Genomic DNA, 22,841 nt, shown 5'->3' with positions numbered 1-22,841 from the left:
AGACAGCATTTAAAGAAACCTCTTCTGCAGCCAGAGGGCAGACAGCTGGAGGAAGACTCGGGACTCAACTGTAACAGGATTTCAGAGAGAGCTGAATTCCCAGCCCGAGGAAGTCTCCCCTCCAAAGCCAGGGACCTGGGAGGGAGCGGCGGAGATCCTGAGACCTGAGATGGAGCTGTAGGGGAGATGTTCTTGAAAACCTCAAGCCCCCAGACCCTCCTGTACTCTTGGGCCCACAGAAGTGGCCCATCCCTCCTGTTGGAATAAAGACGTCCCCCTCTTCCTTTCTTTTTTTTTAAAAAATATATTTATTTATTTGGCTGCTTCGGGTCTTAGTTGCGGCGTGCGGGATCTTTCCTTGAGGCGCGTGGGCTTAGTGACCCTGCGGCATGTGGGATCTTAGTTCCCGGACCAGGGATTGAACCTGTGTCCTCTGCATTGGAAGGTGGATTCTTAACCACTGGACCACCAGGGAAGTTCCCCCCCAAAGCCCCTTTTTTAAAAAAAATATTTATTTATTTAATTTATTTATTTTCCTTATATTTTTGGCTGCATCGGGTCTTAGTTGCAGCACAGGGGATCTTTGTTGAGGCATGTGGAATCATTTCGTTAAGGTGTACAGTCTGTTCAGATTTCTCTCTAGCTGTGATGTGTGGGTTTTATCTCTCTCTTTGAGGTCAATAGTCGTGGCACATGGGCTTAGTTGCCCCGCAGCATGTGGGATCTTAGTTCCCCGACCAGAGCTCGAACCTGCATCCCCTGCATCGGAAGGCAGATTCTTTACCTCTGGACCACCAGGGAAGTTCCCACCAACCCCCATTTCTTAAAGACTAAGCAGAAATCTTAAATAAGGGGCGCTGTCCTACAAAACAAAGCCTACCCTCTTCAGGATCTGCTCCCACCTCCCCACTTGACCACCAGACCCCAAAGTACAATAACATCTCAGCACGCCCTGACCAGGGGAGTGTTTTGACTGCTACGGAGCAAGAGGAATTAATCGTCAATGGAGCTGCAGGAGAAGTGATCAGGGGCTGGCAGAGACTGGGAGAATATTTCTAGCAGTGGACTCTGGACGTTCTGGATCAAGGGAGGCTGAATATAAGCTGGATATTGAAGAGTTTAACAGTATTGAAAGACTCTCTAAAATTTGACTCTTGGAAAGGCCCTTGGGAGATGGTTCTCGGAACCTTGGAAGAAGTAATAGTGCACGTTCAGTGAAGTAGATGCTGGAACAGCTGGGGCAGACTATGGGAGAAAGTGTGCAAAGGCTCAGAAAAGCTAGAATGGGTCTTCTACTGTAGATTGGAAAGCCTGCTGGCTGACTAAATCCTGGGAGGATCCCCCTCTTTACCAGTGTGATAAGCAGTGGACTGGGGAGGTGGCACCAGCAGCGTTGAGAAGCCCAGGGGTGACTGTAGGCTAAGCCTGAGAATGGGAGATATTGCTACAGAGCTGAGCTCCCCAGTAGCAATGGGGATGATTGGATGCTGGAAGAGCAGAGACCAGAGGCCAGCACTTTCCTGTAGACAAGCAAGGAGGGTGCAATTACCCAAAAGGACAGCAAGGTTGGGATGGTACCCAAGGGCCCTGACCTGCCGGAGATGGAGGTCAGGAGATGGCTAATAGGACATGACATTTCCAGGGGCAAGATATTTGGGCAGCCAGCATGAGTATTGTTTAATGTATATAATTGAAAGTGATCAAGAAGGGATTAGCAGGAGGCCAAGGTCCGATGCCCCAATGAAAGTGGTGATCCCTTGCCCAAACTTGAACCAGTTCTCAAACTCAGAATCCACCAGCGGAAAGAGGGGTCGGTCCCATGACTTCCGCAATACCGTGGCAAGCATACAGAGCAACGATTTCTCCAGTCTTTCCCTAAAGCAACTGTATTAGTCTACTAGGACTGCTGTGACAAACGATCACAAACTGGGTTGCTTAAACAACAGAAATTTATTTTCTCATAGTTCTGGAGGCCAGAAATCAGAAATCAAAGGGTTGGCAGTGCTGTTTGCTTCTGAAGGCTGTGAGGGAGAGTCAGTTCCAGGCCTCTCCCTTAGCTTCTGGTGGTTTCCTTGGCTTGCAGATACATCACCCTGATCTCAGCCTTCACCTTCGCGTGACGCTCTCCATGTGTGCGTATCTGTCTCTGTGTCCAAATTTCCCCTTTTTATAAGGACACACGCATATTGGATTGGGGGCCTCATCTTACCTGATAAACTGTAAAGACCCTATTTCCAAATAGGGTCACATTCACAGGTACTGGAGGTTAGGACTTCGACATTTTTTGGGGGGGGGGGAGACACAATTCAATCTGTAACAGGAAACTTCAGCCATTCATTCTAGTAACCGTACTTGGGGAAATGGTGTATGTCAGTTCAGATCCCCTGGGAGCAGGCAGCTGGAGTTAGAGGTGCAAGAGGTTTATGGGGTCATCGCCTGTGAAAGGACAAGGACGCAGCAGGAGCCGCTGGGAAAGCTTTCAGGCTGCGGCGGGGGTCTGCCGCTTGTGGAAGGAGAGTGGGAAGGAATGGGGGTTGGGCAGGAGAAGCCCCCAGCTGCAGTGCAGCTGTGACAGAGCCAGAGCCCAAAGATTGCCCTTTACAGGAGTCCTTCACTGGGAAGAGGATGCCAGGCCCCACTACCCCTGCTGTGTGTGGCTGTTGACCCAGAGCTGCCGGGGGACCGCATGGCCTTGGCCCCAGCACTGTGGTGCTGCATGGAGGCTGTGAGTGCCCTGCCTCGTGGTGGCTTCTCGCTTGAAGGGAGAGCTTAGTGGCATATCTCTACGGCTGCCACAATGGGCCACCTAGATCGTTCGAGGGCTGTTGGATCTAGTGTCCAAAATTGACACCCAGGGATCCAAGGGCCCTCCTGTTACAGTAAAATAAGAATGCACAGGGACCAGGTGACAAAGGGAGGCCTGGCCTAGGTTCGTCTCACAATGGGCCTGTTGTATCCAGAGACCCACTTGGCAGTCATTTTCCCAGTCCCTGAACATATGAATGGGATGCTTGGCAGTTCACAGAAACTTTTTTTTTTTTTTGGCAGTACGCGGGCCTCTCACTGTTGTGGCCTCTCCCGTTGCGGAGCACAGGCTCCGGACGCGCAGGCTCAGCGGCCATGGCTCACGGGCGCAGCCGCTCCGCGGCATGTGGGATCCTCCCGGACTGGGGCACGAACCTGCGTCCCCTGCATCGGCAGGCGGACTCTCAACCACTGCGCCACCAGGGAAGCCCCACAGAACCATCTTGTTGTTCCTCTGAGCAGCAGCCCCTGCTATAGCCTTGATCCTCCTCTCCCCACCCCATCCTGGCTAAGATAGTAATTCCAAAGCAATATTGCATTTCTGGAGGAATGACAGCAGTGCAATCTTCAGAGACTTAAAGGATGCAGGAACAGGGGTCTTTATCACACCGCTGTTGAATTCACCAACCTGGCCCTTGCAAAAACCAGCTAGGTCATGGCAGACAACAGTGGACGACCAGCGACTCAGCCAAGTCCTAGCCTCCAGTGCAGCTTCTAGGAAGGACCTGCGTCTTTGCCAGAGCCGGTTGATATCATTTTGGGTTATGCGACGCGGCTACTGATCTGGCCAACACGTGCCTTCACGGCCTTCCCCCAGGGCTGTGTTCATTCTCCCGCTGTCTGCACAATAAAGTCCAGAGGAACTGGCCCATCTGGGCAGCCACGTTGGTCCACTCCAGCGGCAGCACGTTAATCAGACTTGAAGAGTGAGAAGCTGTAGGTGTGAGGGAACCCTTGGTAGAACGTATGTGCTCTGGAGGCTGGAGGGAGGTAAGCTGAGTTTTAAAAGGCCCAGTGGTCTGCATGCCGGCTCATTTCCCCTGAAGTAAGGGTCAGCTTATTGCATCCTGTCCCTTCCACCTCCTGGTGGGCCTTCTTGGGTTTGCGGCCGGCACGCTCGGCACTGCTGAACACGTACATATTCAACACTCTTTGGCCCGTTGATTGGGTGACACAGAATGCTGCTGGTTTGGAGCTGCCCTGAAGTATGCGTCCATGCTTGGGACATGTGACCTGCCAGATCCCATGGGACTAGAGGTGTCTGTGGTAGAAAAGGTCACTCTGTGGGAAGCTCCCCAGGCGCTGGAGCAAGGCCGGGCCGCCTCCAGCAGAGAAGGACTCCTGGTTGCCACCGGCCGCGGTAGGACCCGAGCACCTGACCAGGGGCCATCCAGTGACCAACTGCCATAACTTGTCATCATGAGCTGATGAGTCACCCACCAGATCACAAGGCCAGGCCTCTAAGGCAGAAGGGGGTTGGGCTCACTAAGGTCCCAACGTGCCCGAACAGGTGGCCCAGATTCCTGTGCCAGCTCCCACCTGATAGAGGCCTCCCTGTGACCAGCTGAGAGGAGGGGAGGTGGGTTGGCGTGTAGATCATCAGCTCCGTGTGCTGGTGTGAGCCCAGGAGGAGGCGGCGGAAGGGGGCCCCACCTCCCAAGAGACAGTGGGCGGAGCTTCCGGCGGTGGGTGCACTGGCCTGACCGCTGTGTCTTTTGCAGAGCCTTCCCTCTGGGGTCAGAGCAGGGCCGTGCTCAGGTGGAACCCACACCCCTGCTCTGCCCTCTTCTCTTCCCCGACCCCCTTCCAGCTTTAGCTGTAGCATGCACCCTACTAACTCACACGTTCTCCAATCCCTGCCTCGGTCTTAATGGGTACAGGGCTTTCTTTTGAGTGATGGAAGAGTTTTGGAGCTGGATAGAGGTGGTGGTATTTTCAGCGTGCTAAATGCCAAGGAAAGGTATGTTTAGAACTGTTCATTTTATATTATGTGAATTTCACCTTACTTTAAAATTGATGTATGAAAAATAAGAACTCCCTCTCCCCTGCCACACATACAGACACACATATGCGGGCACACACACACACGTGCCACTGCGAGCTTCCTGAGGGCTGAGCCGCAGCCTTAAGTGCAGTGGAGCGGTGGACTGTTACCTGGTCTTGGGCGTGTTAATTACTGCACCAAGACTGTTCTAGAAGTGGAGGGATGACATATTATCTAAGGGGCAGAACTGCACCCTCAGGTCATGCTCTTCCTCAGTACTGGCTACCCCGGTATTTATTTCCTTCCTGAAATCCTGCTCCATTAACATTACCTTTACTTTCTTCCTTGTGCACACTAACCCCAGCTAAATGACTCACTTCTTTTTAACCCCCCGTGTATCTTTACAAAGCTTTCCCTCATTCGTGGACTAGCATGACATCTAAAGAGAATTCACCTCCCCTGATAGGAGTCCAGGGCTTTCTCTTGGCTTATGGAGGAGGGGAAATGGGACTGAGAGTGTTGGAAGGGGAGAGGGGAGAGGGGGGTTTCAGGAAGTGTCCTCACTGTTCAGGCATCAGTCAGATGCCCCCTTCTCACTGAGCCCCCCACCAGCTCTCCATCTCATGGGGGTCCCCTTGCCATTACACACCCCTGCTACATTTTCTGTATTTTCTCTGTAACATTTACAGCTTGAAATTATCTTATGTCTATGCTTGTTTACTTATTTATTGTCTGTTTCTTCCACTGGAAGTCGGCCCCAGCATTTACTGAGCAAATGAGCACCTCTGTCTAGGTCAATACGTGTTATCTGCCCCTTGCCTTAAAAAATGGTGGTAAAGTATACATGGCATAAAATTTACCATTTTATGCCAGTTCAGTGGCATTAAGTACAGTCATATTGTTGTGCAACCGTCACCATCTTCTACCCCCAGAACATTTTCGTTGTCCCAAACTGAACCTCTTTCCCCGTTAAACACGAACTCCTCCCCGTTTTTTCCTACTACAGTAGGAAAAAATTATCAGCATTGAAAGATGGTGATAAGAGACTGCTGTCAGGAAAAAGAAGAAAATACCTGACAACAGAACCATATGTAAAAACCAACTGCTCTGTAAGACTCTACCTGTATCTATCTGAATACACACATAAAGAAAAAATAGAAAATACATCAAAATGCTAACAGTGGACAGGTGATTATGGATTTAGGGATGTACCTTTCTGAAGTTTTTCTATGTTCTTCAGCTTTTCTGCATTGAATAATTATTAATTTGTTTTTTTTTAAAGTAGTAACCAGTATTTTAAAATAAATATATAGGGACTTCCTTCGTGGTCCAGTGGGTAAGGCTTCATGCTCCCAGTGCAGGGGGCCCGGGCTCAATCCCTGGTCAGGGAACTAGATCCCACATGCATGCTGCAACTGAGAGTCTGCATGCCACAACTAAGACCCAGTGAAGCCAACAATAAATTTTAAAAAATTTAAATTGTTTCTAAAATAATAAAATAAAATAAATATATAAATGGCACCTAGAGTCCAGAAAATAAATTTAACGGTTAAATGAATGATTTTAATATGTAATAACATAGAGTGGTTTGGGCAGAAATTGAAAAGACTGATTGCATGTAGGACTAGGGTAGATGTGAGGCAAAGGATCCTCTTACAAACTGCTGGTGGGGGTGTAAAATGATATAATCTTTTTGGAAAGTAATTCAGCAAGATATATTAAAACTTTAATATGTGTACCCTTTTGTGTTATAGCATCCTTGGAAATCTATCCAATAGAAACCAAAGCAGCACTACATAGGGATATGTGGATGTAAGTGTGGACAGTGAGAATGCCTGGGATATGATGAAAGGCTGTCACACAGGGTGAGTAAAGGGCAGTAGAGCCACATCATGGACTTCTGTGCAGTCGTGAAAGGGCAAGCAATTTATACAGATGGCCTGGAGGATTCCTGTGACGCATGAAGTGAGAAAAGCAAGAGGCAGAAAAGTATATATTATGTGGTTCCAATGTAAAAACGTTAAGCACTGATTCTATTGAAAGCCCCTCTATGGTCTGTACATAGGGACTTTGTGCATGATTAAGTGAGTATGGAGGGAAAGTGTTACTACTGAGTAACTGGGATAGGAGAAGGAGGGGATGTAGTGTGGGAAACTATCAAAAAATTAAAATGTAAAAGGGATCAACAATAAAAAAACAACACGTTTACTATGATCCACCATATGCAAAATATGGGGGTGAAAAAAAATATGGGGGTGATGCATAGAAAAATGTATGAAAGGATGAGCTCCAAAAAATCAATGGTGGTAATGCCAAGGTTGTAGGTTTTTATGATTTTTACTTCCTTCTTTATATTTTTCTGTAATGTTTGATATTTTTACAAGAAGCGTGTATTTGTAGTAAAGTCATGGAAATGCAGTAAAGATCATATATTTGGGGGGGAAAAAGCAATCCCTCTGTTCCGACCTCTCTCTCCCAACAAATCTTATTTTGAACTAATTTTGAGAGTGATGCTGCAGGAGTATTTCAGAATTTGGAAGTCTTCAACGTCTCTCCATTTCTTCTTGGCCCTATTAGCTCAGGAAAAACAAGATTTATTCTTCAACTCAGCCATGTGTTCATTGATCTATTAAATAAAGCCTTACATTGTCCCCAAACTGACACTCCTATGCCCTACATGAATTTGTGATCTAGGGCAATTTTTAGACCTCGATTTAAAAAAAACAAAAAACAAAAACTGTTCCTTGGTAATGCTATGCTCCTTAATCTGAACAAGAGCCGACACCTTTGGTAACACACGCCTGAAGCTGGAGCAACATGGTTCTGAGATCTGACACTTAGAACAGGACAGAAGAGTGTTCAGTGCCCTGTCCCCAGACATTTGCTCTTGACCACCAGTCCTTTTTTTTTGTGGCCCTTACTTGAGATGAGCCCTTACTTTTGCCTCCTTTGTGATTCCTAAGCCAGTGCAGGTGGTCAAACTTAGATAAGGACTGGTGGTCAGGGCTTCCCTGGTGGTGCAGTGGTTGAGAGTCCGCCTGCCGATGCAGGGGACACGGGTTCATGCCCCGGCCCAGGAAGATCCCACATGCCGTGGAGCAGCAAGGCCCGTGAGCCATGGCCGCTGAGCCTGCGCATCCGGAGCCTGTGCTCCGCAACGGGAGAGGCCACAACAGTGAGAGGCCTGCGTACCGCAAAAAAAAAAAAAAAAAGTATTACCATTAAAATTCAGGAAAAAATAGGAATACCCACAATCACTCCTCTTTCAACATGTACTGGAGATCCTAGCCAATTCAATAAGACACGAAAAAGAAATAAACAGTATAATAATAGAAAGCAAAGAGCCAAAACATTGTGGGTTTTTGCTGTTAATATAATTGTCTATATAGAGAATCCAGAGAATTTACAAACTTTGAAGAGTAATAAAGGTCCAGCAGGCTTGCCAGATACAAGATCAATGTAGAAGATCAATAATATCGTAGGCCCAGCAATAACCAATTAGAAAATATAATTTAAGAAGGCATCGTTCACAATAGCAAAAGCCATTATGAATTGAGATTAAAGAGAGTGATGGGTAAAACTTTTATGGAGGAAATTACAAAATATTACTGCAGAACATAAGAGACATGAGCAAATAAAGATAAGTGACACGTTCATGGATAGAAAGACAACATCATAAACATAACAATTCTTCCCAAATTAATCTATAAAGTGAATGCAATTCCAATCAAATTCTGAATGGGCCTTTTCAGGGAACTTGACAACATAATCCTAAAATGGAAATGGAATAGTGAAAGATCAAGAATAGCTAAAACAATTTTGAAGGAGAAGTAGAGGTAAGGGGAAGGATTTTCCCTACCAGGTATCAAGACTTATAAAGCTGTGATAATTAAAACAATGGGATAGTAACCCAGGGATAGACAAATACACCCAGAATGTGAACCCAGAAATCTGATATACTAAAAGCCATAAGAAAGTGGACGGACTGCTTAATAAATTGTACTGGAACAAAATAAACACAGGTTCCAGCCTCATACTTCTGTGGCCACAGGGGTGCCCCGCCCTTCACATTCTCAATGCAGACCTACAAAATTGTCCACTTACAAACACCTCTGAGACCCACAGGCTCCCATGCACCCTGCAAGAACAGCAGGCTGGAAGTGCAGGCTGAGTTAGTGCCCGAGGAATGGCGCTCAGGTGGTGATGGGCAGAGTTGAAGGATAAATACCACCACTTCCTTGCCCCTCAAGGAGGACAACCGTGAGACTGGTTCTACACCATCTCCCCAAGGTCCCCAGGGGATGCCTGTTTGTCCGCTACCCTTCCTTGGCTTCCTCCCTTCCCCTTCCCATTGCTTGCACTCAAATATTTCTCTCGGGTCAGCTCCTGGAGGAACCGAACCTAAGATAACACTAAACCAAAAAAATAAACCAGGTACCTAGAAGTCCCAAATATGAAAAGATGAAAAGCAAAGTTTTAAAACATTTATAAGAAGAAAATACAGGAGAAACTGTTTATGACCTCTGCATAGGTACTGTATCGTTTTTAACAGATGCAAATTATCCTGTCATATGATTTTTCCTTAACTGATTCCCTACTGGAATTTTCTTTTTTGCCACCATAAACAACTCTGGGATGAACATCTTTTTTCCATTATGTCAGTTCACTTGTTTGCTTCTCTCCTGGACGTGGAATTGTTAAGCCTAAGGCAATGCACATTTCAACGTTTTTGTACGAATTAGTTTCTGAAAGTTCATTTCAAGCCAGAGGCAGGTGCTTTGCGAGTGTCTGACCCCAGTTTTTCCCGGCCCCAGCCTTGGACATGGCGTCCATGGGCACATACCCTCCAGTCTTCTGGGTGTTTGGTGCTTTGTGTCTTACAAAGGGCTTTTGTGTCCGTGGCCTCAACACTGACCTTGAGAGGTGGTAGAGGGCAGGAAACCATCCCTACGGCATATCAGAAACTTAAGGTCACGGAGGTCAAATGACTTGGGCAGTGAGTGTATCAGTCAGCTCAGGCTGCTGTAACAAATTACCACAGACTGGGTGGCTTAAACAACAGACATTTATTTTCTCACAGTTTTGGAGGCCAGCAGTGCAAGATCAAGGTGTTGGCAGGTTGGACTTCTCTTGGGTCCTCTCCTTTGGTTGTAGATGGCTGCCTTCTTGCTGTGTCTTCATCTTCCTCTATGCGTGGGCATCCCCGGCATCCAAATTTTCTCTTTGTATAAGGACATCAGGCACATTGGACTAGGGCCCACCCTAATGGCCTCATTTTACCTTAATCAGCTCTCTAAAGGCCTTATCTCCAGATACAGTCACATTTTGTTGTACTGGGGTTTAGGGCTTTGACATATGAGTTTTGGGGGGCACAATTCAGCTCATAAAAATGAGTGAACTGTCTCTCTGTCTCCTGAGAGCCAGGCCTCTGGCAGAGAGTGGGTAATTGAGTGTAAGTGCAGTGTTCCTTGCAGCCTACACCAGGAACCCTCCAGGAGTTAGCAAGTCACAAACACAGGCTGTGCGTCTGCTAATTTGGTTTGGGAGACGTGACAGACGTCACTAGGGGATTCTCTCTCTAGAGTCCCACTCCTTCGGGAGGGAGGAGGAATTATCCTCGGATCATTTTTTACCAGCCTTAGATGCAAGGAATCTTCCGGTTCATAGATTCTGACCAGTTTTCCAGAGTGATTCCAGTAAGTGGACTCTCAAGGTCCTTTTATTACAATTTTTCATTCATTAACTTTAGGAGAAAGCAACACAGGGGATAAAGTTTTGAATTGAAGACGCGAGCCTAGAGGTTTTTAGAAGTTTGCTTTCCTAATCGGTAGCCACACGAGCCTCATCTACAAAATGAGGATGGACCTGTTGCCTGGGCCGTAAACAAAAGGCATTATTAACATTCGTAATGAAAATAAAAGAAAACAAGAAAGAAGTAGACGCAGAATTGGAATCATTGTATCTGTAAAGGAGATAGAGCATGTAAAGATTGAAATAGAAAAAGCTATGACCTTCTAAATTAGCTGTGAGATTCAAATCCATTTTCATTTGCTCTGGGCACTAATTATTTGATTGAAAGACAGACTTCTGACTTAGAAAGAATCTGTACACGGTGCTGACACTATGGACCCTAACGAGCTAGGCCGCCAGCGATGCTTCCTTGCCGTGGGCGTTAGTTATCCGTCCATTGTCAGTGTTCGTGAGTTGCATTAAATGTTTCTTGGGGAGATCTGAGCCCACATGGGTATTTGGAAGGGTCTCGCAGTGGGCTGATCACCTCAGGCAAACTAGATCTGGAGTTCAAAATACACGGAAAACCAGCACAAATGAATGGGAAAAAGGAAGTCGGAGACACACTGACCACTGAGATAAGAAAACGTGGTCTTAGGCGGGCGTTTCCCGGTGTCGCGGCAGCTTTGTGGCTGGCGAGATTTTAATTAGAATTAAGGGCTCTTGTTTAAGCCTTGGCATCTTAGATTTATACCATGGATGAACTGAATCCAAATGTGGAGAGTATCCCTCGACACAGGCTCTTAAGGAGAGGCTGGGAGGCGCTGGGTTGCACCGCAGAGGAACACTGAAGATTTTGGCTTTGTACTTGGCAGGCCTGATTCGGACTTCGGAGGAGAACTTGGAGTTTTCTTATGCTGAGTGGGCCCAGCAAGCCCTCGGAGGTTTCAAAGATGAAACAGGAGCCTGTAGTTGGCTGTTTTGCTGACGTAGTCAGCCTGCAGGCATCAGAAAGCATCTTTCTTTTTGCCCCCCACTGCCTTACTCAAATTTATGTTTAGTGGGTGTATTAGTTTCCTGTGGTTGCTGTAACAACATGCCATGAACTGGGCAGCTTAAAACAAGAGCAATTTGTACTCTCACAGTTCTGGAGGCTAGAAGTCTGAAATTAGGGTGTCAGGAGGGCCATGCTGTCTCCAAAGGCTCTAGGGAGGGTCCTTCCCAGCCTCTCCCTCTTCTGGTGGCTACTGGTGATCTTGGAGTTCCTTGGCTTGTAGACACATCACTCCAATCGCTGCCTCTGTCATCACGTGACCTTCTGGCCTGTGTCTCTGTGTCTTCACATGCCTTCCCTCTGTGCGTGTCTGTGTCCAAATTTCCCTCCTCTTATAGGGACAGCAGTCATCGGATTTGGGGCTCGCTCTAGACCTCATCTTAATTTTTCCTCTGCAAAGATCTATTTCCAAATAAGCTCACATTCTGAGGTTCTGGGTGGACATGAACTTTGGGGAAACGCCGTTCAACCCAGTACAGTGAGAGATGAAAATCTGGGTAATCCTGACTTTTCTGATCACCCTCAGGGGAGAAGTGTCCTACAGTCACTTTAAGTCCAAAATAGGGTCTCAATTCAGAAATTCAGGGTTTCCAGTCCAGTGTATTAGCCCACACATACTTCTTCATCTGAGCCAAGGCATGTCGACCTGGCTGCAGGTTGACGGCTGGCTGCAGGGGAGGAGGGCTGGACAGCTTCCTCTTCCTCTCTGGCCTCCTTTCCCCTCCGCAGCTGCAGGGCAGGGGCCAGGGTGGAGCTGTGAGTCTGCGGGTGTTGGTGTGGGGCAGGATGGGGGAGGCAGGAAAGGCAGGTCCTAAGATAGCTCTGCAGTCTGGGGTCTGTGAGATTGAGCACAGACACTGCCTCTCCTGGGGGCTGACAGGGGCGATGTGGAGACACTGCAGGGCAGGGGCCCCTCATCAGCAGCCCCTTTGCTCCTGGAGGAACTCCTTTATTCCTGTGCTCACTGACTCCCTTCTCAGACCCCGGGAACTAAGCAGCCCGCCTCCATGAGGCCTGTGTGTCCTTCTAAGTGACCCAATGGACTCCAGCAGCTCTCTCACAGTGGCCCCTGACCCCTCTGCCTGGACCAACTCTGGGATATGGCTGGTCCCTGCTTGTAAAATGGGCCATGGCGGCATCCCAGTCTCTCACCCCTTCACTGTGCTCCCCCACCAAGCCCTTTGGGAGGCCCAGTCTCTCCAAGCTTGAGTTGGGGGGCAGACCCGCTATTACCCCCTCAGCCCACTTGGGGGAGGTGGGACTTCCAGCTTTCTCCTAAGAAACCCTTTTGCAAATACCTCACCCATCTGATCCTTTTAGGTTCTAGGCTTGATGAGCTGTGAAACCTCTTCTTGACCACCCTGCCCTCAGGGCCTGACAGGGGTACAGCTCAGAGATGGGAGAGGCCGACCTCCAAGGGCCCTATTGGAGGAGGCTGGATGAGGTGACGTGAGACCTCATGGGGTCACAGGGCAGGGGGGCCTACAGGAGGACTTGGAGACTGAACCGGCCTTGAGGGTCCCATGGGTCTGAGCAAGAGAGCCTGTCCCAGGCATCGGGGCTGCTCTGGCCCTGCCGCTAAATGCTGGGCACAGTCACTGCAACAATCAGAGTGGCTCATACTCATTTCCAAACATCCCCTTGGGGGCAGCCCTGAGAAATACATTTTAAAAGGGCCACTGGGCTGCTGGGTGGCAACTAGACATGGGGATGAGGGTGGAGACAGGGAGGCCAGTGAGATGACGGAGGCCTGGTCCAGGGTGGGAGGTGGGGACGGAGTGGGCAGAGGAGCCTGGAGTCTGGGTTTATTCTAAGGTGGTGCTGACTGCGTTTGCTGGGGGGGTGGACGTGGAGTGTGAGAGAAAGGGAAGAACCAAGGATGACTCCAAGCATTTTGGTCTGAGCCACTGGCCGGACGCAGCCGCCATTCACATGGGGAGGTCTTGGCCGTGCTAAGTTGAGACGCTGCCCGGACAACCCAGTGGAGGCGTTTAGTATAAAACTGGACGTTAGGGAGTTAATGGTAGAAATCCTGGCTGGAGTGTCGATCTGGCTAAGACCACGGGGCGGGGGGGGGGGGGGCGGCGGGGTGTGTGTGTGTGTGGAGAGAGCAGAGCCTCAGTGCCAGTGAGCCCTTAGTGGCTGGGGAGGGCCAGCGTGGGAGACAGCAGGTGCCCCCGGCGCAGCGCCGAGCCCTGGGATCCAAGTAGAGAGAACATTTCCAGAAGGAATGAGCAGCCGTGTCAGGAGCTGCAGAAGAGTCAGGTAACTGAGATGGGAGAGCTGACCTCGGGTGCAGCAACAAGGAAATCACTGGTGGTCTTGACAGGAGAGGGAAACTCTGATTATGCGAGAGAGCAAGGGAAGGATGAAGTAGGGGAGAAGGGAGACACTGGCCCCACGTGGGGAAGCCCACGTGGTGCTTGGGGGCAGGTGCAGCGTGTGCAGGGGGGCGATCACGGAGGTTCTCAGGGAGGAGGAAGCAGCTCTGTCAGCTGAGATGAGGGTGGGAGAGGCCGTAGGGAGTTGAGGAGGGGGGAGGGCTGACACCCATGGCCGGGGGGACACAGCAGCCCAGGGTTGGGTACTCCTAGGTGCGCAGGCGTGGGAGGAGAAGTTGATTTAACCTAGGTTGAAGTTTCGCAAAGTCAGAAGCAAGAGCCGGACGGGAGGCTGGGTCGGGGGGAGGGGGTGGGGGGAGGGCGGAGGGCGGGAAGATGAGCACATGTGCAGGGGGATGGCTGGGGCGAGCTGAGGTGGGTACCTGTGAAAGGGAGGGCGGGGCGACGGGCTGCGGAATTGCTGGGGCTTCGGTCCTAGGCGCAGAGAGCTGGTGGCAAGAGGGTGGGAGGTGAGGAACGGAGATGGCGGAGGGCTGCTGTAATGACACCGTCAAGGACACAGCTCTGGGAGGAGGGTGGAGGACACGATTTCCATCTTAGAGATGGAGACACCAAGGCCGATAATTTACATAACTAGGTCAAGGGAAGTCTAACAGTCTAATCACTACTTTTTTTGACCGACTGAAAGGGAAAGGAGCGAGGGTGAGACTGACAACGGGATCTCACTCTGTTCGAGCGGCAGCGAGGGGAGAGGTTACACGGGATCTGGGGGCCCTCCCTAACCCCACCCACAAGTTCCGTCCGGGCTTGGCTACCACTGGCCGCTTGATCGTGATCGTGGACCAGTCAATTCACCCCTTTGAGCCTCAGTGCCCTCATCCGTAGAATGTGGGTAATCACCAGACGGATTCGAGGATGAAGTGAGTTAAGGCCGGGGAGGCACCCAGCACAGTGCCGGCCACACAGCTCAGGCTCCAGACGGTTTATTGTCGTAATTTGTCTTGAGAGGCACTTTTCCCGCCCCTTTGCAGGATTTTTATTCCCAAGGCCCCTTTCCCTGTTGCCCTGTCACTCTGTCCCTCTTACTGTTCTGACAGCAGTTCCATAAATCCAGCTTAGGGTTCTCTCCCCCTCCTCAAAGACCCCTGGGGCTCATCACAGGAAGCCGTGCTAAGGGATCAGCCTGGAGGGAAGGGGCGCACCGGCTCCTGAAAACACTGCGGGGGGCACCCTCGGGTAAAGCGATCCAGTGGTGCTGGCCCAGGAGCTGGTAACTCCAAGATGAGTAAGTCGTGGTCCCCTTCTTGGGAGGGAGTCAGCAGGGTGGGCGGCATAAACCCATAAACAGAGAATCACCACAGAGTGGGGTAGGAGCTGTCATAGGCACATGCAGAAGGCGAGGGTCTTCTCGGTGGGCTCCATCAGTGCGGGGGCACTGGCAGGTCACAGGGCAGGGGGACAGCATGGGGTGGGGAGGTGTCTGTTCTCCCGGCCAAGCTCCTCCAGCTTGGAGCGCCCGGTGCCTGTAGGCATAGCTTCTCCTACAGCTCTGGGCCTGACTAGTCTGCTAACCACTCCCCAGCAGCACCCCCCCAACCCCCTGTTCAGGTTCAGATCCTGACACAGTTAACAGACCTGTCCTACCCAGGAGTGGGGAGGGGAGGCGGGGAAGGGGTGGTCACCAGACCAGATACTTATCTCCCGCTGGAGACCCAGAACCTGCCCCTGCCCCGCCCCTGTGCAATCAGTGGGTGGAGTCAGCTGGCCACCCTGGGAAATGGACAAGGGTTGCTGGCCGGGGCAGCAAGGACCACCAGGATGGTAGGGTTTGGGCAGGAGAAGGGCCTGGGGGATTAAGGCTTTGAAGCGGGGCCCAGGCTTGGTCTAATGTTCTTTGAAATTCTTAATAATTTGCAACTGGGGCCCTTCATTTTCATTTTGCCAGGATCCCACAAATTAGGTAGCTGGTACTGCTTTGAGGAATTAGCTGAGGACGGTGTCGGGAGCTGTTTAGAGGCGGCTCTGGGCAGGGGGTGGGTATGTGGGGAACGGGGGCTTAGCTGGTATGTTCTCTGCTCTGAATCAGGGAGCAATGGCCCCCATGTGATTGGGGACCAATATCTCTGGTCTATCTCTTGAACATGGATGACCACAGGCCCCAGAGTCTTTGATCTCTTTTTATTGCTTTTCTCATTAGAGAGAAAATCGAAGAGGGAAGACCTAGGATTGCAGTTCACCCAAATGATTCACATGCTGTCAGGAAGGGGAGAGTCCCCCTCCCCCCACCCCGCTTGCGTTCTCTTGACTGGTCTGATAATTAAATTGACGCAAGACAGATCAACAGGGGGAAAAAAACCCAATTTAATTCTTACTTACAAAGGTCTCATAGAAATGGGACCCCTGAAATGACCAAAGCAGGCTGTTGCGATATCACTTTCAGACAAAGAATTATTGGTGAAGATTTAGCAAAACAAAGAGGCTCGTGCCTGGGGGGAGCAGGCTAGTGAAGTAACAAAGTTAGTCTGTACAGCTTTCTTAGCTCGAGCCCTAACTCTGGTGGTAAGGAGGCTTTCTATCCTCCTGGTACAGGGAGGCTACCTTCACATGGAAGATCTATTTCTTGCTTTCAGGGGGAAAGTGGCGGGGTGGGGGTCAGAGTGGTTTTTTATATCATTTTTCCCCACTGGCTGTTTCTCAAGTAACTTTAATTCAAAATAATCAATAAGCCATTGTGGCATGTCTTGGGGGAGCCTGCTCTAAGCCCCAGCAAGACAGAAGAAAAATCAAGCCCTTGGTGTTCCATCATGGCTTTGCCAAGGTTCCTGTGAGCCTGGGGAAGGCTTGCTGCTGCGTGAGCCCCGTGAGAAGCCGTCACCGAGGGTCCCAGCCCAGGCAAACCCGCCCCCCGCCCCATCCAAAGCTGCAAAATGCTCAGTGCTCCAGATAGGTGACAGCTGACGGAGGCGAGGAGCGCCCAAGTGCAGACACGGCTGAGCCTCGTTATTCGCGGATTCCGTACTTGTAAATCCACCTACTTGCTAAGATTTATTTGCAACCCCAAATCAATACCTGCCGCGCTTTCCCAGTCACTTGTGGATACGCGCAGAGCAGCGAGAACTTCTGAGCTGCCTGAAGTGCACATTCCCAGCTGAGGCCCAACTGGGTGACCTCTGACTTCTGGCTTCAGCCCTCATGCTATAAACAGGTGTCCTTTTCAACGTCTATGTACTGTCACGTTTTTTGCACCTTTGTGCTTTTTCTTGCTGATTTTATTGTTTAAAATGGCCCCGAGAGTAGCGCTGAAATGCTGTCTACTGCTTCCAAGCATGAAAAGACTGGGATGTGACTTAGGGAGAAAACATGTGTGTTAGGGAAGCTTCAAGCATTTGCTGTGGGCTGTGAGTTCAATATTAATGAGTCAACAAAGTATATTAAATAAGGTGTTTTTGAACAGAAACATGCAGAAAACAAGGTTATGTAGTGATGGGTTGACAAAATGTCAGGACCAGAGGCTCACAGGACTTCCTAACCGTTCATTTTCCCTACAGGCAATGGTTGGGTTTTGATAATTCAGTGTTTGTGGTGATTTTATAGAACATAACTACCTTGAATAATGAGAATCAACTGTAATCTGAAATTCCTAAGAGATTTAGGAATGTGTTTAAGGTTTCTTTGCCTTGTGGAAAGTAGATATAAGCTCCATTGTGTGTGTGTGTGTGTGTGTGTTTTGTTCCCTGACCAGGGATGGGACCCTCACCCCCTACATTGGAAGTGTGGAGTCTTAACCACTGGACCGCCAGGGAAATCCCTAAGCTCCATTTTATAGATGAGGCCACAGGCTCAGAGATATTAAGCAGCTTACCCAGGGCCACATGGCTGGTTATAGGCTGAGCTGAGACTTGAACCCAGATCTTCCTGATTCTAAAGCCTGTGCCACCCTTTTCAAATGTTCCCACAGACGCATCCTCAACACAGAAGAGTAATGTGCATTTCCCAGAACACGGAGAAGGAGCTGGAAATGACCCTCCCAAGTGTAAAATTACTTGAAAGTCTCCTGTTTTACCGGAAAAATTCTTGTGCATTGTTCGTGCTGCTCCAGAAACTCTCTGCTTTTCTTTTCTTTTTTTTTTTTTTTGCGGTACGCGGGCCTCTCAGTGTTGTGGCCTCTCCCGTTGCGGAGCACAGGCTCCGGACGTGCAGGCTCAGCAGCCATGGCTCACGGGCCCAGCCGCTCCGCGTCATGTGGGATCTTCCCGGACCGGGGCACGAACCCGTGTCCCCTGCATCGGCAGGGGGACTCTCAACCACTGCGCCACCACGGAAGCCCTCTGCTTTTGTTTTACGATAAAAATGTAAAGTGACTACTTGAATGGTTTCACCCCAGCGAACTAGGCACACTCACCGGGGTGTCAGACACTTTCCTCCAGGGCAGGGGCTTGATGAGTCTTCTTACCCCTGGGTCCCCTGGGCCCAGCGAGTAGAGGATGAAAGAACAAAGACAGAGAATGACTCACTGCCAGATGCCAAGGTGGGGCAGGGAGGGGAGCTGCAGGGTTGGAAACTCACTTCGCCTTGGCGGAGTGCTCAGGAAAAGCCCAGCTTTGGCCACTTTCCTAGAATCCCTCAATCTTGGTCTCCCAGACACTCGCGCCTCTGCCATGATTGACCACTTGGGGGCGCTCCACACAAGAGAGAGCCACGTTCCCGTTGGGTTTGTTTCCAGTGAGGTCTGCACCCTCCTCTGTGGTCCACCATGGTTGCCATGGATACTCGTGGCCACCAGCCAGAGTAGGGTCTCGGGGCTGAAGGGCTTTGCAGGTTTTAGCACTTCAGTTCAGCTTCAGCCATTTAGGAGATTTCCCTTAATAAACAGAGCCCCGGAAGGAACCACCGGATGTCAAGGGGAAGAACTGGCGGAGCTCTTTCCCGGCACGACCTCAGCGAGATGGCCCGACAACCGCCTGGTGTCCACTGGGGTTGGCTGCCCTTACTCGGGGGTTCCACGGATGCACCCCAGGGTTTCTCCCAAGCTGTAGGGGCCAAATCCCTATTCTCCGTGACTCAGAGTGAGCCTGTGTCCCTTCAGGTTTTAGGGTCACGGAGAAGTCTCCTCTGTCCCTCGTCCTTTCCTGTCACCTCAGCTTGGCGCTTTGATGCTGGGATCTTACTTCGCCTTCACACTGACCATTATTGGATACTGGGGCATCTGATAAACACATCCAGAGACCCGTGTGTTTTCAAAAATGATGGTTACGTTTCTGCTTAATGACCAAGGCCCATGATGGGTGTTGCACTCTTTGGTCATCTCCTGGAAACTACACGCACACACACACACTATTGCCCACATGCACGAACGTACACACACTCTCACACTCTTGTTGTTCAAATCCACGGGGCCTCAGTTCCTGTGATTCCTCTGACTGGTCTGTTCCGTTTTCTAAAACCATCTATATTCTGATTAGTAACAGCTGTGTAGTAATTTGTGTAAATTTAGTAATTTGTGTCTCTGAGGGAATCCTGCGAGGGATCTTATTGAAAAATACATGTTCAGGATCCCACCTGAGTCCTGCTGAATCCGATCCTCTGTGTGTCTTTCTGGAGAAGGGCTGTCAGTGCCCCCGGCATCCCCTCTCCGCTACCATCCGTGTGCTCTGACTTGCTTGGGCCACTCTGCACCCTTGTGTGTCCCTATCCACCCCCTCCTGCCTCCACCCTCCACCCTGCAGCCACAGCCATTTTTAAGGAAATACCTTCTGATCACATTGCCTTGTTCAGTGGCTTCTCTGTGCCCCAAGGATGGAGGCAAATATCTGGACCGTCCTCAAGCCCTGCACAAAGTGGCCTGCCCACCCCTCCCTCCATCAACGGCACTTTTCACTTTCCACCTTTGTTAATTTCCTCTCTCGGTTTCTTTTCTTTTCTTTTTTTTTTTTTTTGACTGCTGCATGGCTTGTGGGATCTTAGTTCCATGACCAGGGTTTGAACCCAGGACGCTGACAGTAAAAGCCCAGAATCCTAACCACTGGACTGCCGGGGAACTCCTCCTCTCTCTGTTTCTTTTCAGTAATTTTGTTTTCCTTTCCTAATTTATCACGATGAATATAAGATATTAATTCTTTTACTCTTCATCTTTCTACTTTTTTAATTTTTTATTAAAAAATTATTTATTTATTTAATTTATTTTTGGCTGCACTGGGTCTTCATTGCTGCGCGTGGGCTTTCTCTAGTTGTGGCGAGTGGGGGCTACTCTTTGTTGTGGTGCGTGGGTGTCTTATTGCAGAGGCTTCTCTTGTTGCGGAGCACGGTCTTCAGTAGTTGTGGCACGTGAGCTCAGTAGCTGTGGCTCACGGGCTCTAGAGCGCAGCCTCAGTAGTTGTGGTGCATGGGCTTAGCTGCTCTGCGGCATGTGGGATCTTCCTGGAGCAGGGCTCAAACCCATGTCCCCTGCACTGTGCCACCAGGGAAGCCCCACCTTTCTACTTTAACAGCAAAAGCATTTAAAGTAATAAACTTTCCTCCGAGTGTCATTTTTTTGAGGATTCATATAGATTTGGGGATGAAAAGTCCTCTTTTTCTTTGTTTTCATGATAGGATGTCACTGTTTTTTATTTTTTATTTTTGAGCTAAGTGTAAGCTAGGAACTTGTCTCAGTTTCAAAGTCGTGAACATTTTGGTTCATCTCTGTATTAATTTTTCCTAATCGTTTTGGATCATGTTTAGAAGATGTGGTCTTAAAGCCTCTAGTTTAAAAATATTCTCAAGGCTTTCTTGACGGACAAAAACAGAAACATGTTCTAGGGATGTGTTCTGTCACCATTCAGGTGACATAAAATTCTAGATATATTTCTACTAAATGAAGATTTTTATTGTATTTATTGTATATAATGAAGTTTCCCACTATACTTGCATATATGTGTATATATGTGTATGTATATATACTAACGTATGGGTCTGTATATGTGTACATACATATATATCTCTCTCAAGGTCTCCTACCATTTCTAATAGTTTTTGTTTATATTTAGCTGCTATGCTGTTTTCTTTCATTTTTGGCCACGATGTGTGGCTTCCTTCCAGGGATATTAGTTCCCCGACCGGGGATGGAACCCAGGCCACGGCAGTGAAAACACCAAGTGCTAACCACTGGACTGCCAGGAAATTCCCTATGCTGTTTTCTGACACAGGTTTACAATGATTTCGTTGTCTTCATAAATGTAACTTTTATCATTACATAATGTCCCTTGTTTTCTAGTTAGTGTTTTTAACCTAAATCCCACCTTCTCTCATATTAATAGCACCGTTTGTTTTTGCTTTCTTTTTTTTTTTTTTTTTTTTTTTGCGGTATACGGGCCTCTCACTGTTGCGGCCTCTCCTGTTGTGGAGCACAGGCTCCGGACGCGCCGGCTCAGCGGCCATGGCTCACGGGCCCAGCCGCTCCGCGGCACGTGGGATCCTCCCAGACCGGGGCACAAACCCGTGTCCCCTGCATCGGCAGGCGGACTCTCAACCACTGCGCCACCAGGGAAGCCCTGTTTTTGCTTTCTGTTTCCATCTGCTTGGATCTATCGTGAGCATCTTATTTGGGGTTTTCTGTGGTCTTACTTTCCCCCTCCTCTTTCTTCCCTTCTTTTGGATTAATTTTTGCCTTCCCCCTTTTTCTCATTATTTGTTTATTCTTTTTGTGGTAACCCTAGACTTTTCACATGTATTCTTATAACAGAATCTAAATTTCATAATCATCCCACTCTCCTGAATAATAAGGGACCTCAGAATGCTTTAATTCCTAACATAACCCATCCAACTCATGCACTATTATTGTCTGGTCTTTTAACCTCTAAAATTAGACATTATTATTATTGTTTCATAGTCAGTATTTGGATTTGCCCACATAATTACCAATTTCTTTGCTCATCACTCCTTCTTATTTGTTAATGCTAAAGATAATTTTAATTTTGAAATGATTTTGTACTTACAGAAAATTATAAGAATAGTACAAATAGCTTTTTTCCCCCGCCTGAACCATTCAAGAATACATTGCCATTCTGATGCCCCATGATCTCAGATAGTTTATGGTGTATTACCTGCAAACAAGGACATTCTCCTGCATAACCACAAGGCACCATCAGAATCAGGTTGTTAAAACTCACATGTTATTGCCGTCTAATCAACAGAACCCCCCTTTCAAGCTTTGGCAATCTCCCAGTAACGTCCTTTACAGCCAGGATCACAAGTTGTATTTAGTTGTCTGGTCTGTTAAGTCTCCTTCAGTCTGTGACAGTTTCTCAGTCTTTCTTTAATGTCCATAACCTTGACCCTTTCCAAGAGTAGAGGTCAGCTATTTTGTAGAATGTCCCTCCAGTGGGGTTTGTTTAATGTTTCCTTTTGATTAGACTCAGGTTATACATTTTTGGCTGGAATATCACAGACCTTGTGTTATGTTTTCCTCTTTGTATCTGATCAGAGAGAACACGACTTGAATTTGTCCCATGACTGGTGATGTGACGTTGTGACTTTGATCACTTGACTAACGTGGTATCTGCCAGGCGTCTCCACTGTAGAGGTGCTCATTTTCCCTTTTGTAGTTATGTGCTTTGTGGGGAAGAACTCTGAGGCTCTGTAGGTATCCCTGCCTCTTCAAACTTTTACCCACCAGTTTTAGCATCTATTGATACTTCTAGGTTAAATGATTAATAACTATGATGGTTGTCAAACGATAATTTTTCTAATCCCATCATTCCTTCTACATTTATTAGTTGGCTTTATTTATTTGGCTGTACTGGGTCTTAATTGCGGCATGCATGTGGGATCTAGATCCTCGACCAGGGATCAAATCTGGGACCCCTGCACTGGGAGCGTGAAGTCTTAGCCACTGGACCGCCAGGGAAGTCCCTATTAGTTGGCATTTTAGTGTAAATAGTTTTTTTTT

This window comes from Globicephala melas, chromosome 8 (assembly GCF_963455315.2).
Source record: "Globicephala melas chromosome 8, mGloMel1.2, whole genome shotgun sequence".
In the NCBI taxonomy this organism is placed as follows: domain Eukaryota; kingdom Metazoa; phylum Chordata; class Mammalia; order Artiodactyla; family Delphinidae; genus Globicephala; species Globicephala melas.
This window is presented reverse-complemented; position numbering follows the sequence as displayed.